A 26,869-nucleotide genomic window follows, 5' to 3' on the forward strand; every position below is an offset into this window, starting at 1 on the left:
CCCCCCCCCTCTCCCTTTCACTCTCTCTCTCTCTCTCTCTCTCTCTCTCTCTCTCTCTCTCTCTCTCTCTCTCTTTCTCTCATAAAAGAAAGGTTTAGAAGGTTCAGAGGCTAACAAACTGACCTATCTTGTGACTCTGAAATATGCCAAGCCATACCTTTCAGAATTTAATGCGTTTCATCATGCAAGGATTTTTGTGGCCTTCATTCAGGTCATCAGAATTCATTTCCCCCAAGAACAATTTCAGGTTTGCATAAATGAGCAGAGTCTAGTAAATCTGAGGGTGCCGGGGGGTGGGTGAGTGGGGGAGAGAACTACTCTATTTGCCTTGGTTTCAAAATTGCAGCATAAAGCACACATTTCTCTCCTTCCTAGAGGCTGCTCTCAGAAGATAGGTCTTAGGCTCCCAGAGTTTGGTTGTAGCATTTCCTTCCAGCTACTCCTATAGCAGGAGCTCCCTTGCCCACCTGCAACGACAGCATATTCTTCTCATCTCTCTCTGAGTGAAAGCCTGTCTTCATAGGCAGAAGGGACCATTTCTAATCTACTCCCACCGTCCAAATCCTCTCCATATGGAGTGGGGTGAAAAAGCTGCAGAGAACTCCCTACAGTTGTTATTCCACAAATGCCAGGCATGAGGTCTGTAGATACCACATTCTACAAACGGGTTTCCTTGGAACAAGAAAGCTAGTCTATGGAAAGAGGAAAAAGAAATCGTACTTGGTTCCCTTGGAGGACTATCCTGCCATGCATGTTTCCTAGGCTCATTCTGCAACATAGGCAGATACCAACCAGGCTTCATTCCAGGGTTTTGATTCCTACTACTGAAGACAATGTAAGGCTTCTTAGTTCTGCTCTTTTTGTTACTGCAGGGGAAAGTGGTAGATCTAGAGTATCCATGCGAAGAAAAGACGTTTTTATTACAACAAAATAAAATTTCAAATCTCCAACTCAGAAGAAGCAGATTACAGAGGGGAGTTTTAGAAAAAGGAGCAAAAATTTACAAAGAAAGGATTTTAATTTGGAATGTAGAACTTTAATTTCTCTCTTCAGAGAAAGATAAATGTAGAAAAGTAACCTTTCTTCACTACTATTAATATCAAGATACAGGCCTTTTATTTATTAGACATGAAAATAACCTCTATATTTATGAGTATCTATAATATTGGCAGTACAATGGCCTCAGATAAACAATTTCACAAGCTGCCCACTTTTAAACTCAGAGTTCTAGGCCCAAGGGCTCTGTCTCCTATTTTAATTAAACTTCTCAAGCTACTGCCATGTGAAACCCCTGTCAAATTGTCTCTTTAAAGAATCAGACTTTTAGCTTAAAAACCAATACAAACTACATACAATTCACATCATCAACACAAGTCAAACTATTTTTACATTTGCATCACATGTATTTAATGTGGTTGATTTCTGATCACTGAACGGATACACAAATTAAGCCTCAATATTAAGAAAAAGCAAGGAAATGCAAACTACAACAATTATAGCATATTTCACCTATCATATTGGAAAGTGTTTTTTTCTCTCTCTCTCAATTTCCAGAGCAGGAAGAAGTGGGCAGCCCTCACACAAGGATGATAGAATGAAAATAGATAAAACTTCTCCAGAGGGCAGTCTGGACATGTGCGGCGGTCTTTAAAATGTGCAAATAACCTTTTAACTTAGCAATTTCACTTCCAGACATTTTTTAAGAAGAAAAAAGAGTTACGAGCAATGGTTAATCTAGAAAAACAGCAAAAGACCAAAAATAACTGTTCGACCGTGGGTGATTGTTAATTACGATATATCATTGAAATATAATAAACTATAAGATCATTAAAAATAACATGATAATATTTAATATCACAAATTTCCATGATGAATTAAGTGACATGTAGCATGTCATAAAATAAGATGTACAGTATAATCACAATAATGCTTAACACAAAGGTACAAATGCAAGCACACATACATGGAGACTATAAAGACATGCGCAATGTTAGGATTTTTTTTCTCCTTGTGCTTTTTGGTATTTACACATTTTCTAAAATAAATGGATATCTCTCTCCATCCCCCGGACAGAATAAAAATTTAATCAGTGCTATTTTAAAAATCTTGTTGCCTTTAACATTTTCCAACTCCTATATCCACTCTTCATTCATGGAATCTTATTACTAAAACTGTGAGATTCCCCAGGGGCCCCTCTGCTGCAATCACCAGCATCTGCAGGACTTCCTCCCACACCAGGAAAACCAATTAAAACCAGAGCAGAAAGCCCCTCTCTTGGGATATCACATCACATCCTGCCTGTTCTGGGTAGCAAAACCTACTGGCTGTTAATGATCTTGAGCACTGCTCTCAGGCTCCTGGTCTTAACTCAAACCCCAAACACCTCCTCAAACCCTGACCGAGTTCTGAATGCCGCCACCACACACTCCGACTCTGCCCAAGCATACCCTCCAGTCCTGCATGATCCCTAGGTCAGTGCTCTTCAAACTGAGAGTTGAGACCTATTAATAGATGGTGAAAATCCATTTAATGGGTCCTGACCAGCATTTTTTAACCAAGATAAAAGTGCCTTCTCATATTAAGGTGACTCAGCCTCTGCATTCACCTGCTCTCACTGACTCCCTCTGGAACATCCATAAATAAGTCACCACAGGCTGCAGCTACTTCCGAGTTGCTATGAAAGTAAATGTACTGGTCTAGAAAGATATTTATGACACTTCCTTGAGTAAACACAATAAGCAATGTTATCCCATTTCTGTGAATAAAGAGAGAATAAATAATATATTACAAGAAGATATTTGAAGTCTAGAGAAGTATTCAATGAAATGTCAAAAGTGGTTACCTCTTGGTGTGTAGGGTTTTGAGATCTTATTTTCTGTTTGATTTCAAAATTTTTCTATATTAAATATCTATTACTTGTATGAAGTTTAAAATGTTGTTACTATTACTGTATTATTATTACTCTTTCTCTATGAAGTGCTCTCGTAGGGCCTTCACATTACCTGTGGTTACTGGGCTTAAGAAGTGGATAAAAGAGAAGATAGGAAACAGGTATCAGCATCCTTTCATGATGAAGCCTTTACGCCTTTAAGACCCATGTTACCAAAGCCATAGTGGGGAGAACAAGTGAGTAGATATCATGTAAGCACGTGATTGCCCCAGTGATCAGTCACTAGGAAACCTGGTGGGAGGAAAGAACACAGACACGAGGACAGATAGACCTAGGCTCAAACTGCAACTGTGCTCTGACAAATTTTCTTGTTGTTTCAAGCCTCAATTTTCTCATCTGTGAAATGGGGCTAATAAGATGAACCTTTCAAAGTATCCAGTTTGAAGTGAAAAACTTATAGTAAATTCAGGACACAGTGACATGGAGTAGGAACACAAATAAAAACAATGCCTTCATCAGTGAGTGCAAGGAAGTCAATGAGGGAGGACAAAAGAAATAATCACACGTGCCTGTTACTGTTCAAACTTTTTAAAAGGCAATTTCTTAAGTACAGAAAGGGAGGAAATGCCCACCCTCTGAGTGAGAGGGAAGGAAAGGCAGACGGAGAGCCTAGGGCGGGTGAGCAGCATGTGGCACAGCACATGGGCTGCCCTAGAGGCCTACGCAGGCTCTGCCAAGTGCTCTGAAAGATGCTTTACAGGAGCTTCCTGGGGATAGTTATCATCTACTACCCCCCGGAGCCCAAGGTGATGCCACAAATATTTGAAAATCAACCACTGATACAGCACCGTCCTCATACACAGATGAGAAGAGGGAAATGAAAAGAGTTTAGTGTCAAAGCTCAGACGAAGTATACACACATGTCAAAATATAAAGAGTGATTTGGGAGACAAGCTTCAGGAGGGAGATTTAAGAGTTCCAGGGGAATGTGTTGCAAGTTGGGAAACTAGGAAGCTTCCTGAGAAAGAGGGAAACTCTGCTGCACCCTGAAGCCAGAGTGGGGTTTTAGCAGATTGTCAAAAGATGGATCTACATTCCAAAGAGAGACCGGCATGAGCAATGGCACAGTGACCCAAGACAAATGGTGGTGTGTTTTGGTGGAGCACCAATTAGGCTCACATAAGGTATCTACTGAGGAGTAATACTATTAACTACTAACAGCAATTATTAACCATAAGTAAAGGGTAGTAAAGTGAGGAATAGTGAAAGAAAATGTGGAGGACTTGCATGTCAGGGTGAACTTCTGGACTAGATGGATGCATTAACATTCTCAACAAGGAAGTGACATGATCAGAGCTATAATTCAGTGAGATTAATCTGGATTTTATGAATGAGTCAAATTTGCAGGGAGAGGGACTTCAGGCCAGAGGTCAGGAGACTTTCGCAAAAGTCCAGATCTTGACAGCCCAGGTTAAAGCATGGCTGCAATCAGGCAAAGGAACCGATAGGTGTGAGCAAAAATAAATAAGGATGCAATCATATTAGCAGTTCCCAGGATAATTTAACTATAGTCTTAACACAAGCACAAATATCTGTATGAAACATCGGGGGAACCAGCTCTAGCTCTTGATTTCTTATTTTGGTGCTTAATGGATGCCATTCCACATTCTGCCAAAGAACAGCTTCCTGACCTGAAAGAAGATAGTCTTGAAGGGCAGATCAATGATCCCAAAACAGAAGGAAGGAAAAATCTAAATTCCAAGTTGCCATGTGAGCCTCAAAAACAATTCAGAGCACAGCAGTATGTACTACCAACTCCTGATTAATGGTTCTGACCACACTTAATGACAAAATTATAAACTCCAGAGAATTTCTTCCCCTGGAAGCAGTTTCCCTTCTCCAGGAAACAGTGCATCCCTGATCAGACCAAGGCCTGGCCCAGAGGCCCCAAGTCTCTTAGATTTCTCGTCTTAGGTGACAGGACACAGAACAGCTAAGGTTAATGCTTCCTACTACTAAGAGTGGCCGCTAAAGAAGGTCAGCTAGAGGTTTTAACAAGCAAATCTTATTTAATAATCCAGAGAAGGGAAGTACAAAGGGGAGGGGGGAACGGAGAACAAACCACATAAAATAAATGACAGTTTTAATGCAATAAACTAAGGAATCAACAATACTGGGAAAAAAAAAGAGAGAGAGAGAGAGAGAGAGAGATGGAAAGAACAAAAGGGTAAGAACTATATAACTATATTCTAATTCCAGAAAAGGACATTTTAAGTAATACATTACATAGACACGCTACAGGCCAAGGGAACATCATGTATTCCTCATGGAAATGACAGCCACTCACCCTCCTTCCCACCAGAAAAAAGCACAAGTGACATGCTCAGTAGAGGCCTGAGGTAGCAGTCGTTGCCATCTCCATTCTGGGGATGGCTACCAAGTTCCTGGCACCCAGGAAGGGTAAGATAAGAAGACAGTTTTCTCCTAGAGAGTTCTTGGTAAGAAATAAGTCATGTGAAAAAGAAGAGCTACCTTTCAACTACTTGACAGCACAAGATTTTGCAGCTCAGAGCCTTCTGGAACACTCCGGAGAGGAAAGGCATGATGAATCATTCACTGAGATGGTAAAAAATGAGCAGGTCCACATTTGTGAATTTTCCCAGTAAATTTACATGTTCCACTCCAAGAGCACAAACTAGAACTTTAACCATTTGAAAGAATTTCCTCAAAATACATTAGGTTGAACCACATGAAATACACAGTTTGGTAGGTCAAAACTGATCAAATAATAACAATATCATATGGTTCAACTATAGTACATGTCTTCCAACTTTCTTCTATAGCAGGAGAGGCAAAAAAGTTTTTTTAACAGGCCAGATATTTTAAGCTCTGAGGGGCAAGAAAAACTAGAGATTATGTAGGTATTTCTATAACCATTTAAAATATAACCATATAAAACTATGAAAGCCATTGTTAGCTCCTACAAAAACAGGCCTGGGCTAGCTTTGGTCCATGGGCCATAGTTTGCCAACCTCTGTTCTACAGCATACAGGTAAACTTTTTCTGATGTTCACTATGAAAACTGCTAATTTTGGAGTAACATAATAATGTCCTTGGACGATACTAAAGTATCTATGTGAAAGCTGTCTATCCCAGCCCTGCTGGCTTTAACCCTAGTGGTTGGGCTGAACCCACACTCTGTTGTCAGCTCTCCCTTCCACTGCTGCCCCCAATGATCAGGCCTATGGTAGAAGCAATTGTCTGAGCTTTAAGGGTAGCTCTAACTTTCCTGAAGAAAAAACTGAACTGTACAAGGAAAAGGGGACTTACAGGGAATACAAACAAGCATAACTATGGACAGGATATGAAAGCAAAGGCACTCTGAAAAATTACCCCAAACTCCTGATTTGAAGCCAAAATTCCATAGGTCCAAAGGGAAGCAACAAAAGTAAATAAATATCTAAACAGCTGGCCCAAGCCTGAAAGACCGAAGGGAGAAAAAATAAGTTTGAGACAAACTCTCCTTCATAGAAATAAGTGAAATCATTAAATGAGCAATAATCATTTTTTCTATGTTAATTGGGGGTAGTGATGAATAGGAAAAGGCTGCAATTGTAGCCATTCCCCAAAGACGATTATTGGAAAAACTTAAGGGTTTTAAGACACTGACACTCATCATTGAGAGTTAAATAAGAGTCAGGGACTCTCTCCCTAACATGTAGTCAACAATGGCATACCCAGAGGACCTCTGGGTCCACGAACATTTTTTATTTCAAAAGAATTAAAACAATCACTGGTAAATGTTTTTAATTTATGGCATTGCTATGCTTTCAAATGTTATATATTGTGATGAAAATGTAAAGTTTAAAAAATCTATGCACGACTGTTGGTGCTGAAATAGAAAAGGGAGATTGCTGATATGTACCCCTGGTCTCGTTGGGCCACTGGATTATAAAAATACTAATTTCAATAACATTTCTCATCATTTGATGTTAAAAACTTAATCTAGAGCAACTTTCTCCAGCATTTCTAAACACTGTTAGTTAAAACTTATAAACTTTCACCAGCTTAATATCCTGCCACAGTCTACAATGAAAATTAAAGGACAAAAGAGAGAAATCAGTTCCATACGTACATGAGCCGCCTGGACGACCGCGAGCCTCTGGGTGCCGTCTGCCCATAGCGACCAGTCAGCACATTGGCAGGGGCCTCACAGTTCCAAGTACTCAGGAAAGACTGAGATGGTTTGCTGTGGTAGGAGGGACAAAAAAAAAAAGCAGAAACAAAACAGAGATTTAGAATAATGACTGCGTTTTTTTTTTTTTCATTAAAATGCTAATCATGACCACAAATTTCCAGATAACTACATTTATGAATTATTCATAGCCATATCCAAGATAAAGTCTCCCTGTCACTGCAGGCAGGCACCAAGCTCGCTGATGATTAGCATGTGGCCCCTATAATAAGTGTGACAGAAGTGCAGGTCACTGCAAGTCTGTCCATCAGGGCTGGTCTCACTGGCCCTATTTAGAAGACCAGGCAAGACATCCATATTTCCCTGATGCTTTTCATCTCACTCTTCTTTAATGTCAAGGAAGAGTACTAGCCTGGATCTTTGCTATGACATTTGAACTAATATCCTGTAAAAACTCTAAAAGCTTGAATGGGAAAAAGTTGTCTGTTTTGGGTAGATAAGATGTCAAAGTGATTTTTCAAAAAACTTTTTGTGAAGTAAAACATATATATAGAAAAGTATAAAAAAGAAAATGAAAAGTACACGTGACACAAGTGAACAGCTCACTGCATTTTCCTAAACTGAACACACCAGATAAAAACTCAGAATATTATCAATACCCTAGAAGCTTCCTAAAGGTAACTACTGTGCATAGATTACTTTTGTTCATTTTTATAAACATCAAATTTACTGTCATTATTAATTTTTCATTTAAAACCCATATCTTGAACACCTGCTATATTCTAAGCACTGTGCTAGACACTGGGAGTATAGAGATGAATAAGACGCAGTCTCTGTCTTTAAGGAAAGTGAAGTCTAGTGGAGCCAAAAGAGACACAAAACGGACCTGGTAGGATTGTCAGATGAGTCAATGATTCAGATTCATGTCAAGCAGGGGCACCTAGCCCAGAAATAAAGAAGTCAGGGAAGGATTCCAAGTAAAAGGAATGCCTGGCGTGTCCTTGGGCTGGGTAAGACTCAGCCAAGCTGGGAATGGGACACAAGACAATGGAAAAGATAGAGGTAATAAAATGCATGGTGTAACTCAGTGTTATGGACCCTGAATGGTGAGGCCAGGAAAGAAGCCTGGAGCCAGATCATAACCTTGTACATGTATCCAAAAACTCTGACTTAACCTGGTTGCAGACAGCCACTGATGGGTCAGATCTGGGTTATGGAAGCATTACTCTCTCTAGATGGATTCAAAAGGGGCAGAGTGGATGCAGGGAGAGCAGTTAGGTTGTTAGTTAGAGAGGATGTGTAGGGATTAGGTCAGTGGAAGTAGCTGGAGAAGGGAAAAGTAGAGCTGAATCAGTATAGAGAAATATCCAGACACCAAAAGCAGAACATCTTGGTAATTGACTACATGTGGGTAGATAGGAGTGACAATTGAGGTAGAGAATACAGAAGAAGGAACAAATTTAATAAGGAAGACAGGGGTTACGTCTGGGGTGCTAGAAATTGAGGTGTAGAAGATTCATGTCGGAATACCCAGATATTCTTGAGTGTGAAGCTTGGGGAAAAAACCTGAAGGAATTTGGATAGAATGAGAAGATTAGAAGATTAGTGCTAAAAACAAAACCATAGAGAAAATGAATAATGACAGAATGGGCAGAAGAAAGATCTTTTGAAAAAGACTGAGGAAGAAAGGCAGAGAGGTACCATGGGATACAATGAGATGAATAAAGATGAGAAATGAAAGATATACCTCTGGATTTGACACTTAAGCAGGCCACCTTGATTGAGGCGGTTTCAGTGAAGTGGTGGAGGCAGATATAACACAGCAAGCAGAAAAGAAGAGGAAAGAGAATGGACAGTTGTTGGAAGGGGTAAGTGCTAATGGAAGACCATATTAATAAGCTTAAAAAATTAGTAGAGCGAGAAAGGTTGAAGGTACAAGAGGGAGACGGTAAGGATGGAATAAGATCCCAAAGGAGGTGGGGAAAAAGGGTCAGGATACAGATGAAGGGGCTGACCTTGAAAAGGAAGGAGAATCTACAGCCCTCTGATATTAAAAGGCTATCAAAATTAGAAGAATAAAAACAAATCTTGTCATAGTGAGTTTGTAGGTAACAGTATTGGAATGTTGGAGGCAATAGACAAAATGACATCAGCACTGTATATAAATTGACAAGGCTCTCTGCTGAGAATGAGTTGACACATAAACAGATTGAGGACATAGATCTCGAAAATATTGGTTTCTGACATGTTACCCTCCAAAATTAAAGTAGCCCAACTCTGTTCTGAGGTAAATAAACATATATGCCAGCAAACATCAAGGTGGAAAGGGGTGTTTGTGGAGTAAGCACCATAGAACTTAAGAGGATAAAAAAATATTATATAAGTAAAAGATATAGAAGAACTCTCTTCTAAAATGATGTTAGGTTTTGAGTGGAAATCTCTCCAAAGGTTCACATATGGTTTAATTAAGTGAAACAACTACCTAACATCTTATAAGGCTTCTTAAGATGCTTCAGTTCAAAGATCTCTCATAGCATGACTAACCTAATGAAAATGAAGAGCCAGACATTTGAAAGTAAAGGCAAGAAGAAGGAGAGAGTGGAGTTGACAGCAGCATCTGCCCCTGCAATTTCTCAGCATAATGCCTCCTAAGACAGTAGAAATGTCATCTCACTACAGTCTCCTGCCCACTCTTCAACCTCAAGTTTTGGCAAATGCAGAAGTGGGTGGAATGACTTAGTTCTTGGAAAACACTCCAATAATGCCAAAAGTAGCGAGGATTGTTAAAAAATCTAATGCGATGAAAATGCCTTGAAAAGTAGATTTTATGTTCTCTAGGCAGTCTTTGTGACATCAAAAGCTCTGAGGTTGCTTCACAGCATGTCTGTTTTGTTAATATGAACATCTCCAAGCCATCTTTGGAAGATGACAGAATTTTAGAATTCCAGATAAAAATCATATCATCATTGAAGTCAGCCAGGACGAGATAGTTTCACAGCCATCGGATGCCTATTGACTGGGCAATTCACCTTTGTACCCATGGGGCATGGGATATATAGCAAGCAGTCAATAAATACAGGATAAATCAATAAACCAATGCATAAGTGAAGAGTTCACACAATTAAGGAGGCCAATTAAAGAGCAAGAACAGAAATAGTCTTTCTATTCCTTTCTTTCCCACCCTAATTGACTCAAAGCCAAGCTGCAAACTGCATTCAACTGCATTTCCTTTCCTCTTCACAAAAGGAAATCTTTATGAACTCATAAATAAATATTTTGTGTTAAGAGGATTAAGAAATAATGAATTACAAAAAACAAGATGCCTCTGAAATGAGAAATAGGTGGGTGCGAACATTTTGAGCATACAAAGAAATAGAAATTGCCCACTCTACATCTGCCTGCCTTCTTTGTTATCCTTCTGTGTGAAGGACAGGACGTCATTACTCTAACAGCATGGCGCCTCTCCTCCCAGATGCTCATTCACACAGCAACCTGCTCAGGTTCAACCCACTGGGACAATAGATATCAATAAGATAATCAAGTCTCGCTTCCTTGAAAATTCTGAAAATTCACTCAGTTACAGGTTTATGGTTTCGTCCTAATCTATATTTCTATTATTCATCTTTTCATTTACTTTATAACACATAACCTGTGAGGGATCACTGATCATATTGAACACATTTTACATATCATACAGTGGTACTGTCTAGAAATAACTTTAATGACAAAGTTTCCAAAAGTGAGGAATAGTGGTTTTGTTTATTTGTTGTTAGTATATACTGTGTGACATTTTTCTGAACTGTTAAAAAATAACTTGGTCCAATCTGTTTCTGCCCATCTGATCATCAAGATCTCAAGAAGGAAACAATTCTTTGAGACCGTCATCCTTTTTTCTGTTCTTGGTAAGAAAGCTAAGAGACCAAGATGAATAATATACTATTCACTTGAATGCAAGCCATCAAGGAGAGAAAAGGAACATTTATGCTAATCCACAAAGTGTTTAGTTTGCAACTTTTTAATTACTATAGTTATAGTACTGCCCATACTATATTCACTAGCACAAATCCTCTACAAGGACACTAATCTTAGGCAGGCACATTAATGCCTCCCTCTTCTCCTACAAATTCCCATTATGCTGATGTGGTGCAAAAATGCTAAGAATTCTCTCAAAGTAAATATTTCATGTCAACAACACTTATTCTACCATCTCCCTTTCCAACTATTTTATGATATCATAATGTCTCTAGGAAAGTATTAGTTGCTACTGACCTAAAAGACAAATTTGTAAACAAAATGTTTTTTTTAAAAAGGCTTCATTTAACACAACATGGTTTGATATGAAAGCTATGCAAGCTACTAATAAAGTTGGTTATGTTATTCAAAAATAATATACTCTATATTCTATAATATTAAATTAAAATTCTCTGAATCATTCTGCAGTTATTACACTGTATAATCTTTTTTAAAAGCCTCAAGGTGTAAGACATTGAGAATGATGAAGATTTTCATAATAGTTGAAAGACTACCCATCTAAGTAATAAAGTAGGTTTACCTTCAACCATACTGAATTGATTTTTTTTCTAAAAGGTCACGTCTTCACAGAGAATATAGAGTATGATTAATCTTTGGTGACACAGGACCATCAATATGACTATCAATGATCTTGCTCTGTCGGAACATGAGAACATTAACTCTGAGAAAAAGGAACTGGCCCAGTGGATACTAGGCAGAAATTGAGTTTCAACCTCCATGAGGAGAGCTGGGTGGGAAGTTCAAAGCAACAGGACACTCTTGAGAGTCAAAAGGCAGAGACTGCTGAAACTCAAACACCAAGGGAAGCACAGATATAAATACACTTTGGAGAGTCAAAGGTGAAATCAAGTTACAGACACAAGTCCAGAGCCAAGTTGAGTCAGGATCTGAGTAGCAGATAAACCAATGGAATAGAGGGACAGGGTATAAGCCTGGCTTTATGTGTGCACTGCTAGTAATCAGACTAAGCATCCTTATAAAGACAAGACAAACTTCCAAGGCACAGAGGGCTGTATGCTCCTCTAGTCAAAGGCCACTGACTACTTTGCTTTGGGAGATATTTTCTTTGCCTTTAATAGTTTGGTTATCTCTTCTCCCACAAGAGTCAAGTCTCATTTCTGTCAAGAATACCAATCCTTCCTTTCTTCAAGTCAGCTATGATTTTGGAAACCAAACAAAATAAAAATGTATAAGAGAACTAAACTTAAAATACCAAGCTTCAGATAAGGTCTGAGGGCACACTGCACAGACTCTGAATTCATACTTGGGCAGTTGAAATGTCTTTTTTGTTTATTCCTTGGTTCTTAGATAATTCAAATACCAATCCTTAAGTAGGGTTCATTTGAAGTCATTTAGTACAAATAGAACCAAGCCTAAAATATGACATGGAGTTGTTATTTGTAAGTGATCACTATTATTTAACAAGAACTTTTTAAAGAGAAACCCAATAAGTTGAATATCTAGAAACACAACAGATCAATTGCTTTAATATGAAGTATCTGTGGAAATGTGGGAATAAAAAACCTGGAGAAGGGAGGGCTTTGTCACTGGACAGGAAATGTCTGTAGGTAAGACAATTAGCCTTCAATGCCTCATCTGTAAAATGAGTTAACTATATCTACTTTGCAAAGGTATGAATGAGAACAAAATGGAAGGCTCAGACAACATCAACAAATGAAAATTAAACCTTAACTAATTGGGAACACAGTACATAACCCCCATGACACACATCTTTATTTCAAGCTGAGAGAGTCATCTGCCTCTCTATCTAACTCTCACCAGCTCACATGATATTTTTTTCCCAAATTATTTTCAATAGAACTTTCCTTTTGGATAACAAAATGTTTTAAGATTAACTGCAAGTACAAGTACTCGTTTTAAACTTAAGTACTTGTGCATTTTCAGATAAAAAAATTAGAATGCAAAACTCCCCCATTATGACGTTCTCATTTTGTTTCTTAATTTTTTCTTATGCAAGCTATTTATTTTCTCTTTTTCCCATTTTTCTCTATTGGATCTTTGTGGATCTTTTTTCTCACTTTAAGCAAAACCGTTGCAGTAATAGTAAGCAATATCTTATGTTATTCAGCAGTTTACAAGTAACTTTCATATACATTACCTTATTTCTCTTAAATTACTTCTGTTTTCTTAATTTTATTTTCCCTTGCCCCACTTTTCAAAAATCAGGCAGAACTTTCTAAAATCAGCAAAGAAGCAATTTTTCTCCTTCCAGCTGCCAAGACATTAATGCACAATACTTTGCAGAGCTGTGTAATGCAAGTTAGACTATATACAGCATATCTACATCCTGACACATCTAATTCTTCTTGCAAATAATTTTTTCTCCCCTGGTGATTATCTTTTGAAGTTAAAATACAGTGAGAAATGTGTAAATGTTAAATATGTTAAAATAAGACAGGTGAATGCCTTTAAGAATAAAAAATAATAAATAAAAAATAAAAGGAAGAAAGGTCAAAAGACTTGAAGAAAAAAGAAAAAGAATAAAGTTGTTGCTGTTGTTATAAATTTCAGTAAAATTTCCATTATCTATCTTACCAGAGCTATTTTTCTCCAAACTGTGCATTAATCTGCGAAAACCACAAGGGATGCACCCATCTCATTAAAAAAGATGATCTTTTGAGTTATGATAATGAGAAAGAGCATCTATTTTTGGTTTTAAGGACAGAAGTAATTCCTCTTCGTTGCTCAAAGGCGGTGACACTTCTAGTAAGCTTTAGCACAAAACAGATGTCTGGAACTCTTTACCTACCTATCATGATGAAAACAGAAACCTCAAACAGAAATGTTTCCTCTCAGAATCTCTACATACTCTCAATCTCAATTCATCAACAAAGAACACGAGGTGTCAGAAACAGAAAATATTAATTCTACCAGCTGAAGGTAAACATTATTTTTTAAAAAATTCTGTAAACACTAGATTGGGAATTGGATCAGATTACCATATAAGTCATTCAAGCCCTGCAGGACACAAAATCTTTAAAATTTGAATTGGCTTCCCTTTGCTTTAAAATGGTTGAATAAGGCCCATAGTAATTTATAGTTATCCTTGATATACCTTAAAATAGTAAACATTATTTAAAAACTCAATTGTTACTATTAAAATTAGAGTACTAATAAAATTTAAAGAAAAAGTTGAAAGAGATCATATTTGGTCCTAATTCTGCTGTGGTGTTTACATGTTTAATAATGTAAGCCTTTAGCGCATTCTGTATTTTGCAAGAGATACTCCTGAGTGATTTTATCCTAGAAATGGAAAAGAATGTCATGGTCCAAGATTCTTACATAAAATCTTGAGATGCCTCATGGAAACTCAGTATCCCACAGAATACAACTGGGACCACTGGATAGAATGGTTCCTAGAAAATCATGTTGTTCCAGAGTGGACACAAACAAAGTCAAACTAGTAGGAAATCTAAGAAATATTGACCTAACTGGGTAATTATGGCCATAGAAAACCCCAGGCAATGAAAATCATTTCATTAAATTGTTGAAAATTCTACGTTATTCTTGTGAATGGGTTTGAGTTCCAACTTGAAATTTATACCTTAGACATAACTGACCCTTCTTATTCCATACTCAAATTAAGAAAATAAGACACCGAAGGTTCCAGTCAAGATGGTGGAGAAGGAAAATGCTATACTCACTTCCTCCCAGGACAACTTTAAAATTATAACTAACTTATAGAACAGTCAACCTGGAGAACCATCTGAAGACTAGCTAAACAGAAATCCTATGAGGATATAAAGAAACCATGTTGAGACTATGGTAGCGGGGTGGGCAGAGATGCAAAACAGGCTGGCGCAATGCCCCCATTTAGTGATCAAACATCAGAGGGATATCTCAGCTGCAGAGGTAAACCCTCTAAGGAGCAAGAGGTCCCAGCCCAAAACCGAACTCCCTAGGCAAGAGGACCAGGGGCAGAAAGAGGAATCCTCACAATATCTAGCTGTGAAAAGCACTGGGGATTCCATCCAACCAGGTGAGACAAAAGGCTGCTGGAAACTCAGGCATCCTCTTAAAGGGCCTGTGCACAGTCTCTCTTGCTCCCAGGTATTCAACCTGGGCTCCAGCATGGGACTGCAGTTGGGGAGGCACCAAAGACATTCAGGGAGAGAATAAGTTGTATGGCTTCAGGGCAAGGGCTAGAGCAACAGCCAGCACTGTCCCTGTAATGAGACTTCTTCTCACACAGCCAGTGGGCAGGCTTCATCTTTCCTGTGTTGAGTCCTCTCTGCCGCCCCACTCCCCGGCCCCCTGCATGGCAAACTCTGAACCTGCAATGGCCTGATGAACTCTGTTTGCCCAACCCTGGTGACTCTCTGGGACCCTGCTATACTCAACTGTCACACCACTGTAGGCTGTTTTGGGGGTGGGCAGCCAGCATTGGCCCATGCTGCAGTCTTTCTTGGGCAACTTTCAGGGGTCTGCAGGCCTCAAGCAGGCAGCTGCTGGCCTCAAAGTACTCTTGGCCCCAAGCTCAGCACTGATGCCAAATCTAAATCTGCATTAACCTGATGAACACCACCCACAACACCCTGGTAACTCACTAAGACCCCGCCTCACCCAACTCCTATACCACCTGAAGCTCTTTCACAGGCTGAGTCTTACAGGCAGCTGGCAGGTGGTGGCAGGCCACGGGGTGTAATGGGCCTTACCCTGAGTTACTCCAGGACTGGTACTGGTAGCAGCCAGCTTTAGTTCGCAGCATGGCCTCTCCCACACACCTCTAGGTCCAGCATAGGCAGGAACCACAGCAGACCACTTTGTAGCTTCTATCAGGTAGCCCTGGGCTGGTCACAGGCAGCGGCTGACGTAGGTCTACAACACAGCCCCTCTCAAGAGGCACCAGAACCAACACACACAGTAACCAGCTTCAGACCACAACAGAGCACCATCTGATTAGCCCCACAAGCGACACAACCAAAGGGTAATCTCAGCAGGCACAAGAGCCCGCTGAGGCGAATCCCACTCTGTGGAGTCTGTCCCCATACAGCTGTGGTTGTGGCCAATCTTCAGTCAGTGCAGGTTGTGGGTCAATCCCACTCACTGATGTGTCAACATCAATCATAGATCAAATACAACAAGAGGGCATATACCACCTACACAATGGACACTCCTGAAGCACCTGGCTCAGGTGATGATTGAAAATGCACCACTGGGCCCCACAGGACACGTACTACATAATGCTTCCCTGCCAAAACTGGAAGACATAGCAGATCTACCTAATACATTAAAAAACACACACACACACACACACACAGAGTGACAGCCAAAATGAGGAGGCAAAGAAACATGTCCCAAATGGAAGAACAGGAGAAAACTACAAGAAAAAAAAAACTAAACAAAATAGAGCCACAAAAGATACCTTACACAGAGTTCAAAACAATGGGTTTAAGGATTTTCAAGAAACATAAGTTTCTTGAAACACAGAGACAGTAAGCATGAAAAAGGACATAGAAACCATAAAAAAGAACCAGTCAGAAATAAAGAACACAATAACTGAAATAAAGACTACAATAGAAGGAATCAACAGCAGATTAGATGAAGTAGAGGACTGAATCAATGATTTGGAAGACAAGGTAGTAGAAAACACAACTGGAACAGCAAAAAGGTAAAAGAGGAAAGAATATTTTTAAATAAGGATAGTTTAAGAAACCTGTGGAACAACATCAAGCATGCCAACATTCACAGCACAGGGGTAAAAGAAAGAGAAGCAAAAGATTGAGAACTTATTTGAAGAAATAATGACAGAAAACTTCCCTATCTTGGCAAAGAAATTAGATATACAAGTCCAGGAAGCACAGAGTCCCAAATAAGAAAACCTAAAGAGGCCTCTGCCAAGACACATCATCATTAAAATACCAAAGGTTAAAGACAAAAGATAAACGTTCAACACAACAACACAGAGACAGTAAGCATGAAAAAGGACATAGAAACCATAAAAAAGAACCAGTCAGAAATAAAGAACACAATAACTGAAATAAAGACTACAATAGAAGGAATCAACAGCAGATTAGATGAAGTAGAGGACTGAATCAATGATTTGGAAGACAAGGTAGTAGAAAACACAACTGGAACAGCAAAAAGGTAAAAGAGGAAAGAATATTTTTAAATAAGGATAGTTTAAGAAACCTGTGGAACAACATCAAGCATGCCAACATTCACAGCACAGGGGTATCAGAAAGAGAAGCAAAAGATTGAGAACTTATTTGAAGAAATAATGCTGAAAAACTTCCCTAATCTATTGAAGGAAGTAGACATACAAGCCCAGGAGGCACAGAGTCCCAAACAAGATGAACGCAAAGAGGCCCACACCAAGGCACATCATAATTAAAATGCCAAAGCTTAAAGACAAAGAATCTTAAAAGGCAGTTAGATGCAAGGGAGCTCCCATAAGACTGTCAGTTGATTTTTCAACAACAACTTTGCAGGCCAGCAGGGATTGACACACAATATTCAAAGTGACGAAAAAGAAAGGACCTACAACCAAAATAATTCTACCCAGCAAGTGTATCATTTAGAATCAAAGGACAGAGAAACAACTTCCCAGATTGAAAAAAAAAAAAGCTAAAGGAGTTCATCACCACCAAACCAGTAATATAAGAAATGTTAATGGGACTTCTTTTAGAAGGAGAAGAGGTAGAAAAACCATAAATATAAATAATAAAATGGCAATAGCTACTGTATCTACCAATAATCACTTTAAATGTAAATGGCATCAATGCTCCAATCTAAAGACATAGGGTAGCTGAATAGATAAGAAAACAAGATCCATATAAATGGTGTCTACAAAAGATCCATTACAGGTCAAGAGAAATACACAGACTAAAAGTAAAAGACATTAAAAAATATTTTGTGCAAATGAGAACAAAGAAAAAGCTGGAGTAGCAATACTTATATCAGAGAAATAAACTTTAAAACAAACACTATAATAAGAGGGGAAAGAAAGATCACTTCATAATGATAAAGGGATCAATCCAACAAGAGGATATAATCCTTTTAAACATTTTGTAAACATTTTTGCACCGAACATAAATATATAAAACAAATACTGACAAACGTAAATGGAGAGATCAAGAGTAATACAATCATAGTAGGGGAATTTAACACCTCACTGACATTGACGGATAGATCTTCCAGACAGAAAATCAACAAGAAAACAATGGTACAATAGATCAGATTTTAATTGACATTTTTAGAGTATTTTACCCCAAAGCAGCAACATTTCCCAAGCTAGATCACATTTTAGGGCACAAAACAAATCTTAATAAATTTAAGAAGATGGGAATCATATCAAGTGTCTTCTCTGACCATAATGGTATTAAACTAGAAATCAATTACAAGACAAAAACTGAAAAACATACTAACACATGAAGGCTAAATAACATGCTATTGAACAATCAATGGGTTAACAATGAGATCAAGAAAGAAATCAAAATATAACCTGAGACAAATGAAAACAAAAACATGACAACCCCAAATCTATGGGACACAATAAAAGCAGTCATATGAGGAAACAAGAAAAATCTCAAACAATCTAACCTTACACTGTAAGGAAGTAGAAAAAGAACAGCAAACAAAGCCCAAAGTAAGTAGAAGGACGGAAATAATAAAGATCAAAATGGAAGTAAACAAAACAATAATAATAATTAAAAGTAACAGTACAAAAGATCAATGAAACCAAGAGCTGGTTCTTTAAAAAGATAAACAAAATGTATAAACCTTTAACCAGACTCATCAAGAAAAAAAAGAGACCTATATAAAGAAAATTAGAAATAAAAGAGAAGAACCACTGACACCACAGTAATACAAAGGATTATAAAAAATACAATGAGTAATTATATGCCAACGAATTGGACAATATGGAACAAATGGATATATTCCTAGAAATATACTATCTTCCAAGATAGAATCAAGAAAAACAGACAATCTGAACTGACTGATTACTAGAAATAAAATTGAATCAGTAATCAAAAAACTCCCAGCAAACAAAAGTCCCGGACCAGATGGCTTCACAGGTGAATTTTACTAAACATTCAAAAAAGAATTAACACCTATCCTTCTCAAACTATTACAAAAATAATGCAAGAGGAGAAAAGGCTCCCAAGCTCATTTTATGAGGCCATGATCACCCTGATTCCCAAACAAGACAAAGACATTACAAAAAAAAGAAAATTACAGGCTGATATCCCTGATGAACACAGATGCAAAAATTCTCAACAATGTATTAGCAAACCAAATTCAGCAATACATGAAAAAGATCACACACCATGATCAAGTGGGATTTATTCCTGCGATGCAAGTTTGGTTCAATATCCACAAATCAATTAACTAGATATACTACATAAATAAAATGACATCATATGACCATATCAATGGATGCGGAGAAAGCATTTGACAAAATTCAGCATCCATTTATGATGAAAACTTTCAGCAAAGTGGGAGCAAAAGGAACACACCTCAACATAATAATAGCCACATATGACAAACCAATAGCTCACATCATACTCAATGGTGAAAAGCTAGAAATGTTTCCCTTATGATGAGAAACAAGGATGTATACTTTTACCACTTTTATTCGACATAGTATTGGAAGTCCTAACTACAGCAATTAGACAAGAAAAAGATATAAAATGTATATAAATTGGAAAAGAAGAAGTAAAACTGTCATTATTTGCAGATGACATGATACTATATAGAGAGAGAACCCTAAGGATTCCACCAAAAAATTATCGGAACTGATAAATGAATTCATTAAAGTAGCAATAGACAAAATTAATATTCTGAAATTGGTTACATTTCTATACAGCAATAACCAAGTATCAGAAAGAGAAATTAAGAAAACAGTCCCATTTACAATTGCATCAAAAAAATAAAATATTTAGGAATAAATTTAACCAAGGAGATAAAAGACCTAAACTTGGAAAATTATAAGACATTGCAGAAAGAAACTGAAGATGATACAAATAAATGCTCATGGATAGGAAGAATAAATGTCATTAAAAATGTCCATACTACCCAAAGTATCTATAGACTCAATGCAATCCCTATCAAAACACTAATGGCATTTTTCACAAAACTAGAACCAACAATCCTAAAATTTATATGGAGCCACGAAAAACCCCAAATAGACACAAGCAAACAAAGTTAGAGGTATCATGCTATGTGATATCAAACTATATTACAAGGCTATAGTAATCAAAACAGCATGGCACTGGCATAAAAACAGAAAAATAGATCAATGGAACAGAATAGAGATCTGAGAAATAAATCTATGTCTATACGGTAAATTAATCTATGACAAAGGAGACAAGAATATACAATGAAGTAAAGGCAGTCTATTCAATAAATGGTGTTCGGAAAACCAGACGGATAGATGCAAAAAGTGAAACTAGACCACTTTCTTACATCATATACAAGAATAAACTCAAAATGAATTAACAACTTAAATGTAAAACCCGAATCCATAAAACTCCTACAAGAAAACAGAGGCAGTAAACTCTCTAGCATTGCTCTTACTAATATTTTTATGCTATATTGCCTTGGGCAAGGAAAACAAGAAAAAATAAATAAATGAGACTGCTACAAATTAATGTTTTTGTACAGCAAAAGAAACCATCAACAAAATGAAAAGATAACCTATTGAATGGGAGAAGATATTTGCCAATGATATATCCAATAAGGGTTGAACAGCCAAAATTTATAAAGAACGCATACAATAGCCAAGATACGGAAGCAATCTAAGTGCCCATCAATAGATGATTGGATAAAGAAATCTTACCGTTTGTAGCAATGCAGATGGATCTAGAGGGTATTATGTTAAGTGAAGTAAGTCAAACAAAGAAAGACAAATACTGCATGATTTCACTTATATGTGAAATCTAAAGAACAGGCGAATAAACAAAACAGAAAGAGACTCACAGATACAGAGTACAAACTGATAGTTGTCATGTGGGGGAGGATGGGGCGCTGGGTGAAAAAGGTAAAAGGATTAAAAAGTATAAATTGTTAGTTACGGAATAATCATGGGATTGTAAAGCAAAGCATAGGGAATACAGTCATTAATATTGTAATTATGATGTATATGCCAGGCAGGTGCTTGACTAATTGGGGAGGGAGGGTCACTTCATAAATTATATAAATGTCTAACCACTGTGCTGTACACGTGACACTAATATAAAATAATATTGAATGTCAAAAAAAAGTTTAAATTTTTTTTTAAAAGGTGACACCTAATTTAATTTGACAGTAAGAGTAACAATGTCTGAATGAAATTGAAAAGTATAGTAAATGAAATCCATCCTAGAGTAACCAAATTGACTCTTCTTTAATGGACAAGACAACCATGTACCAAATTGAAAGACCAAATCTCAAAAGTTCATTAATAGCGATTTTCAGTTGTATGTGGTATATGACAATCATGTGCTTAATTCCATTCCCCCAAAACTCCGCTAAATGACACTAAGCAAGAGGCAGAGAGAAACTCACAAGAAGAAAGAGAATGGAAGAGCATAAAATTAATAGAAAAATATTTCAGAAAATGAAAAGCAGATGGGCTGATGAAGAGTGAATTTTCAAAGCAGGGACAGAAAAAGCTTAAATGTCTACTGACAGAACTGTCAGGAAGAAGCAAGCCAATATGGAGCACAGAAGCTTAGGAAAGTGCAAGTTCAGGCACAGTTACATCTAATATGGGGGTTGGATACAGGGGGTAGTATGAAAGTAGCATTGAAAACTAGTGGATTGTTTTCAAGATATAAGGAATAAACCTCCAGATCCTTCCTCAGCCATGAAGCCTGTCAACTGTCTCTCCTTCTACCTCAGGTTTGCTCTTCACAAAAGTTAAACATGAGAAGGTCTAGACTCAGGTTTAGTTACTGGGTGGAGGCACCATACTGAAAGGGAGGACTGAGTGAAAGTGTACACTCTGGAGAGACTCACAGCCCCCGTCCTTTACTGGGAATTATAGAGAACAGACGAGGTAGGAGGTTGGAAGACTTTTCTAGAGAAAGTAACCAGCCCCCCAAAAAGTATCTACAGTTAGCAAAACTAAGGAGAAAGAAGGCTTCTGAAAAATAGGAGGTCATCCTATGGTAAGGCCACCGGTTGACAAGAGAGACAGCTTGTCAACTTTCGTCATGCATAGTGCCAGTTTTCAGTGCCTCCACATAAATAAAAATAGACAGCAAATAATCACCAGAAATGTGATGAAGAGTCTAACATGACAAAAAGAACTTAAGGAGAAAGGAGTTAATGTTGGCAGCAGAAAAAAGACTTCGTATATATGTTATCAATAACTGCAAGGGGGTAAAAGACATTGTATCCATAAAGCAAGCAAAAAAAAAAAAATAGGATACTATAAAATAGAAATATTGTGAGAATAAGAAAGAGCTCCTAGAAATTAATACTATGATTATAGAAATAAAAAATCCATAGAAGGGTTAGAAGATAACAGAGGTGAATGTTCCCCAAGAGTAGAACAAAAAGAAGGATAGAGACCAGAAATGTTTTTTAAAGTTAAGTAAGCTGGAGGAAAATCACAAAAGTTCCAGCATCTGACAAATAACAGTTCCAGAAAAGAGAATACAGAAAATAATGGGAAGAAAATTATCCTCCATCACGCCCCCCATTGAAATCTTCACAATGAATAAAAAAAGTTATATATCAAGGCACATTATGATGAAACCTCAGAACATTAGAGGATTTTTAAAAAACTCTAAAAGTGTCCCCCTGCCCCTCAAAAATAACATATAAAGTAACCAGAATCAGAAAAGTATCCAACAATTCAATAACAAAATTTGAAGCAGAAGAAAATGGAACAAGGCCTCCAAAACTTTCAGGGAAAATAATTTCCGTCTTTAAATTCTATATCAATCATATGTAAGGAGACACTAAGTGATATTTTCATACATGCCAGATCTCAAGAAAATTATGTCATACACACTTTTCTCAAGAAGCAACTAGGCAATATGCTCTCCTACGAAGAGAGAAGAAACCAAGGGAGCTGCCGTCCAGTAAACAGGTCAATCAAGAATTCCCAATAAGATAGTAAAGAAAAATTCCAGGTCAGCAGCTGTGCATAAGGCCTCAAGAGTAAACAGTCCAGAATGAAGCCAGTGAGCAGAAGGCTCCAGGGAAAATGTCACACACACACAGACACACGCACGTGCACGCGCGCACGAGAACTGAGAGACAAGCCATTGTGTTTGACCTTATCTGAGAATTTGGGAATGAATAAGTAGTACATAAATAGAATATGAGGCAAAAAAATAATTTTTTATTATGCTGTACCAGAAAATAAATAAAATCATAGTACACATAGTATACTTATAGCTCAGCTGTGAAAAATATTTACAGTGAAAACAAATCAAGATATAACTATCTTAGAGAGTGAAAGACAGATATTTGAGGGAGGGAGAATAAAAGAGAGATAATCCCTTATCTTCCTTAATAGGAATTCAATGTTTAATGTCTAAAATTTAAAAAAAAATTCAAGAAATATCAATATAAACAATTAATTAGCTACATGAAAGTAAATATCAGAAGAAGAGCTAACTGAATTGAAAGTAGTTGCCTCTGAGAAGTGGAATATTGCAATATCAATAAGCAGGCAGAAATTTGTAAGCTATCTATAGGTATTATTAAAAATTAAAAATAAAAATTTTAAAGGGTAGAAATCAATAAAATATATAAATTACCAAACTCTATAAGAGAAAGTGACAATATGAAATTTCATTTTATGCTATAAATACGGAAACAGATAATCCTTGATCTGCTCCTCCTAGTTAATCAAATTGTTAAAATTCAATTTAATGCATTTTATCTTAAAGCAATAAGGAACATACTGTGAGAGGTCAAATTATGCCTAAATTGTCAAGTCACACTTCTAGCTTTAATTAACCCATGGTGAAAGGGTCCCTGAACACCAGTGCACAGGAAGAATCAGCCATCTTTGTTATCCAAGAATTCATTAACTGTAGCTTCAGATAGATAAACATGTTGGTCATTCCCCTCTACCAAGGCCCCTATCATGGCTTCTTATAGTGAAGATTCGTTCTTATAGAGAGGAATAGGATGGGAATATTCTATATCTGAACTCTTTTCCTGTATCACGTGAGTACTGACAAGAGCTACATCTTTAGACATAGAGGCAAAAATGGCTGGACACTCACCTTTCCAGACTCCTTTGCAGCTAAGCAATGGGCACATGACTTAGCCTTAGCTAATCCTGACTCTAGAGCTGGAGATATAAAGAAGCAAGGGCAGGAGTATATTTTCATGCCTGAGGGCAATGGTAGCAACATCCAGTGCCCAGAAGCAGCAAAGGCTGAGGTGGCAGAGTTGGTAGGAAGTGTCTAGTACCTAATGGTGCAATCATTGTGAATCAGCACGGACCAGTGTTCAGTGATCAGGTTCATCCTGCAGAGAACTAATCATACATATGACCCGGGCTATAAATCTGGCTATGTAGTCTCTATTTGCTCCTGCCCTTTTACCAACTTCCAGCAGTTCCAGAAACTACCTACTATCTTCTCAGTAAATTATTTCTCTGCTTAACTCATCCAGTCAGTCTCCATTGCTTCTACAGAAGAACCCTGCCTAATATACTACCACAGGACACACAGGTAGAGATAGGTGGCTGTATACTGAAGTTAAGAATAAAATGCTTATGTTCCTTAAGACACCAAAGCAGAACCAGGAACATTTTTCTACAGGGAAACATGGGGAGAATTTTAGGTTTTAAAGTATATGCTGCTGGAATGTTACGGGTTAAAGAATTTTCAATAGGCTCATCTATTTTTCAATTTTTTTTCTCCCATTAGAAAATATTCCAAGTTCAAAACTCATAACTGAATTTACAACAAGCCATGGGAACATAATTAGTCTGTGAATTGGGAGTTGCCACCACTTATATGTGGCCAAAAGCTAAGCTCACAATTGTTGTTATGAGCGGGCAGAAGAGCTATGGGTGAGGAAGAACAACTTTCTTTGTCTTTCTATTTAAAACAGAGCTTTCTGAGAGATGAAAACCAGTGGTCAAGAACTGCATATGAATATGAAAATGCAAACCAAGGCATTCAAAGATTAATATCTGACTGTAGCAACATCGATATTGCTGCGAAGCTGCATCCATTAGTTCGACACACTGCAGAGTATTTGTTCCAAGTCTGAGAAAGCTGAACCCTAAGCAATTTATCTGCATGTCTCAGGCTAACCACACAAATTTTGCAGACAAAGCTAGAAGATAGATAGCTTAGAACAAACTGTTGATGTGACCAAAAGGTTTTAATAAAAGAGTCAAATGCAGTAACGACATTAATAGAAACATGGATACAAAGAAAGAAAGCCTCTCTCTGTGGTGCCCATTGTCTGTGGAAACTGAGGAAGTCTTTCACGACAAAATACAGCTACAGTGAAAGTCATGACACAGCATAAGCACATCTTTTGTTAGTTGTACAGAACAAGACTATACACACCCCATAGAGAAGGTTTACAAAACAGACATAAAGCCTGATGAAGGCATACGATTTCCCTGCCTGTGGTGTTATTTCACAAAGACATGCCAAGAGATCAATCCCTCAATCACAGAAGTCAGGTATTAATCACCTTGGCAAAAAATTAATTTTATATCCGTTGATGATGTAACTGCTACTTCAAATTCTATCAACTGCCAAACTGTCTTTACCATATATTCTGTGTAGTCAGTTCCCATGAAATATCTAATGGCCGCTAAAACAAGAGTTTCATCGCACAGTTGTCCAAGTGAATTATACTGTGTTCACACAGTGTTCTGAAAGCTGAGATATATTTATCTCAGCCAATCCCAGATCCCCACCTCCCTTTGTTTCATGTGGGGACTGCAGTGGACAGTGATTCCGCACAGCAATATATATGTGTATCAAGGTAAATATACAATCTAAACACCAAGTCTCTGCAGGGAACAACGTTTTACCCTGCTACTTAGGTTTCAGAAATGAAAAAAGAAAAAGGAGAGGGAGGAATCCTAAAAAATCAGTCTCAAAAGCTGTTTCCAAGACTACTTTTTGAGAAGTTCAAAAATAAGGGTCAGTTTCTCATGCACAAGTACAAAAGAAGCAAATGCTTCACTAGCTAAAAGAATTTCAAAAGGTGGAACCCTAAATAGTTATTTCTAAAATAGACTCATTACGCCCAAAACCTGAATTAATATTTAAGTAAATAGTAATCTTTTGTCTTTCCTCCTGTACATGGCTTAAGAGATGGTCCAGAAATTTACACAGAGGGTTTTTATTTTGTCCTATGTAGGCTTTTCCAACTATCAAAGGTAACAAATTTTAGATTTTACTGTAAGACTCTATGAGATTACATAATCTCTCAAACACAATGACATGATGTAATTAAAATGGCACTGATTTTCACCAACATCACAGAATGTAAACTGGTATTTCATCAAATCCAAGTGTTATCGAAACATGTGCCACTGCTGTACATACTAGGAATAAAGACAAAAGTGCTACCAATAACATGTAAAATGTCAGCAACTGCAAGATACACTAAATTTCAAGAATGTTAAAATATGAAAGACGTATGTCTTAGAATCAATGAAATAAAATATATTATAAAGCAACTGTGTAAGCAACTATTTTACTAGTAAAATAAAAGTGATCATTAGCAATGATTAGGTAACAAGAAACTAACACACTAAACTGGTAGAAAACTCAATGAAATAAATTATTTGATTCGCAAACAGA

General features: G+C 37.4%; 1 protein-coding gene across 21 annotated transcripts in view; it reads right to left on the bottom strand.

Annotated features, from left to right (window-relative positions):
- The window catches only part of APBB2 (amyloid beta precursor protein binding family B member 2), a 350,239-nt gene that overhangs the window by 213,248 nt on the left and 110,122 nt on the right, over positions 1–26,869 (bottom strand). For 19 of the 21 annotated variants that reach the window (XM_025040257.1, XM_025040263.1, XM_025040261.1 and 16 more), the window contains one exon: positions 7,026–7,139. The exons of 1 other annotated variant lie outside the window; for it this stretch is intronic. The gene's annotated coding sequence lies outside the window, so the exon portion shown is untranslated. Of the gene's footprint in view, positions 1–6,283; positions 6,370–7,025; positions 7,140–26,869 lie in introns of all 21 variants that reach the window. One more of the 21 variants, XM_025040254.1, reaches the window with a different exon arrangement.

This window comes from Pteropus alecto, unplaced genomic scaffold, assembly GCF_000325575.1.
Source record: "Pteropus alecto unplaced genomic scaffold, ASM32557v1 scaffold57, whole genome shotgun sequence".
Lineage (NCBI taxonomy): Eukaryota > Metazoa > Chordata > Mammalia > Chiroptera > Pteropodidae > Pteropus > Pteropus alecto.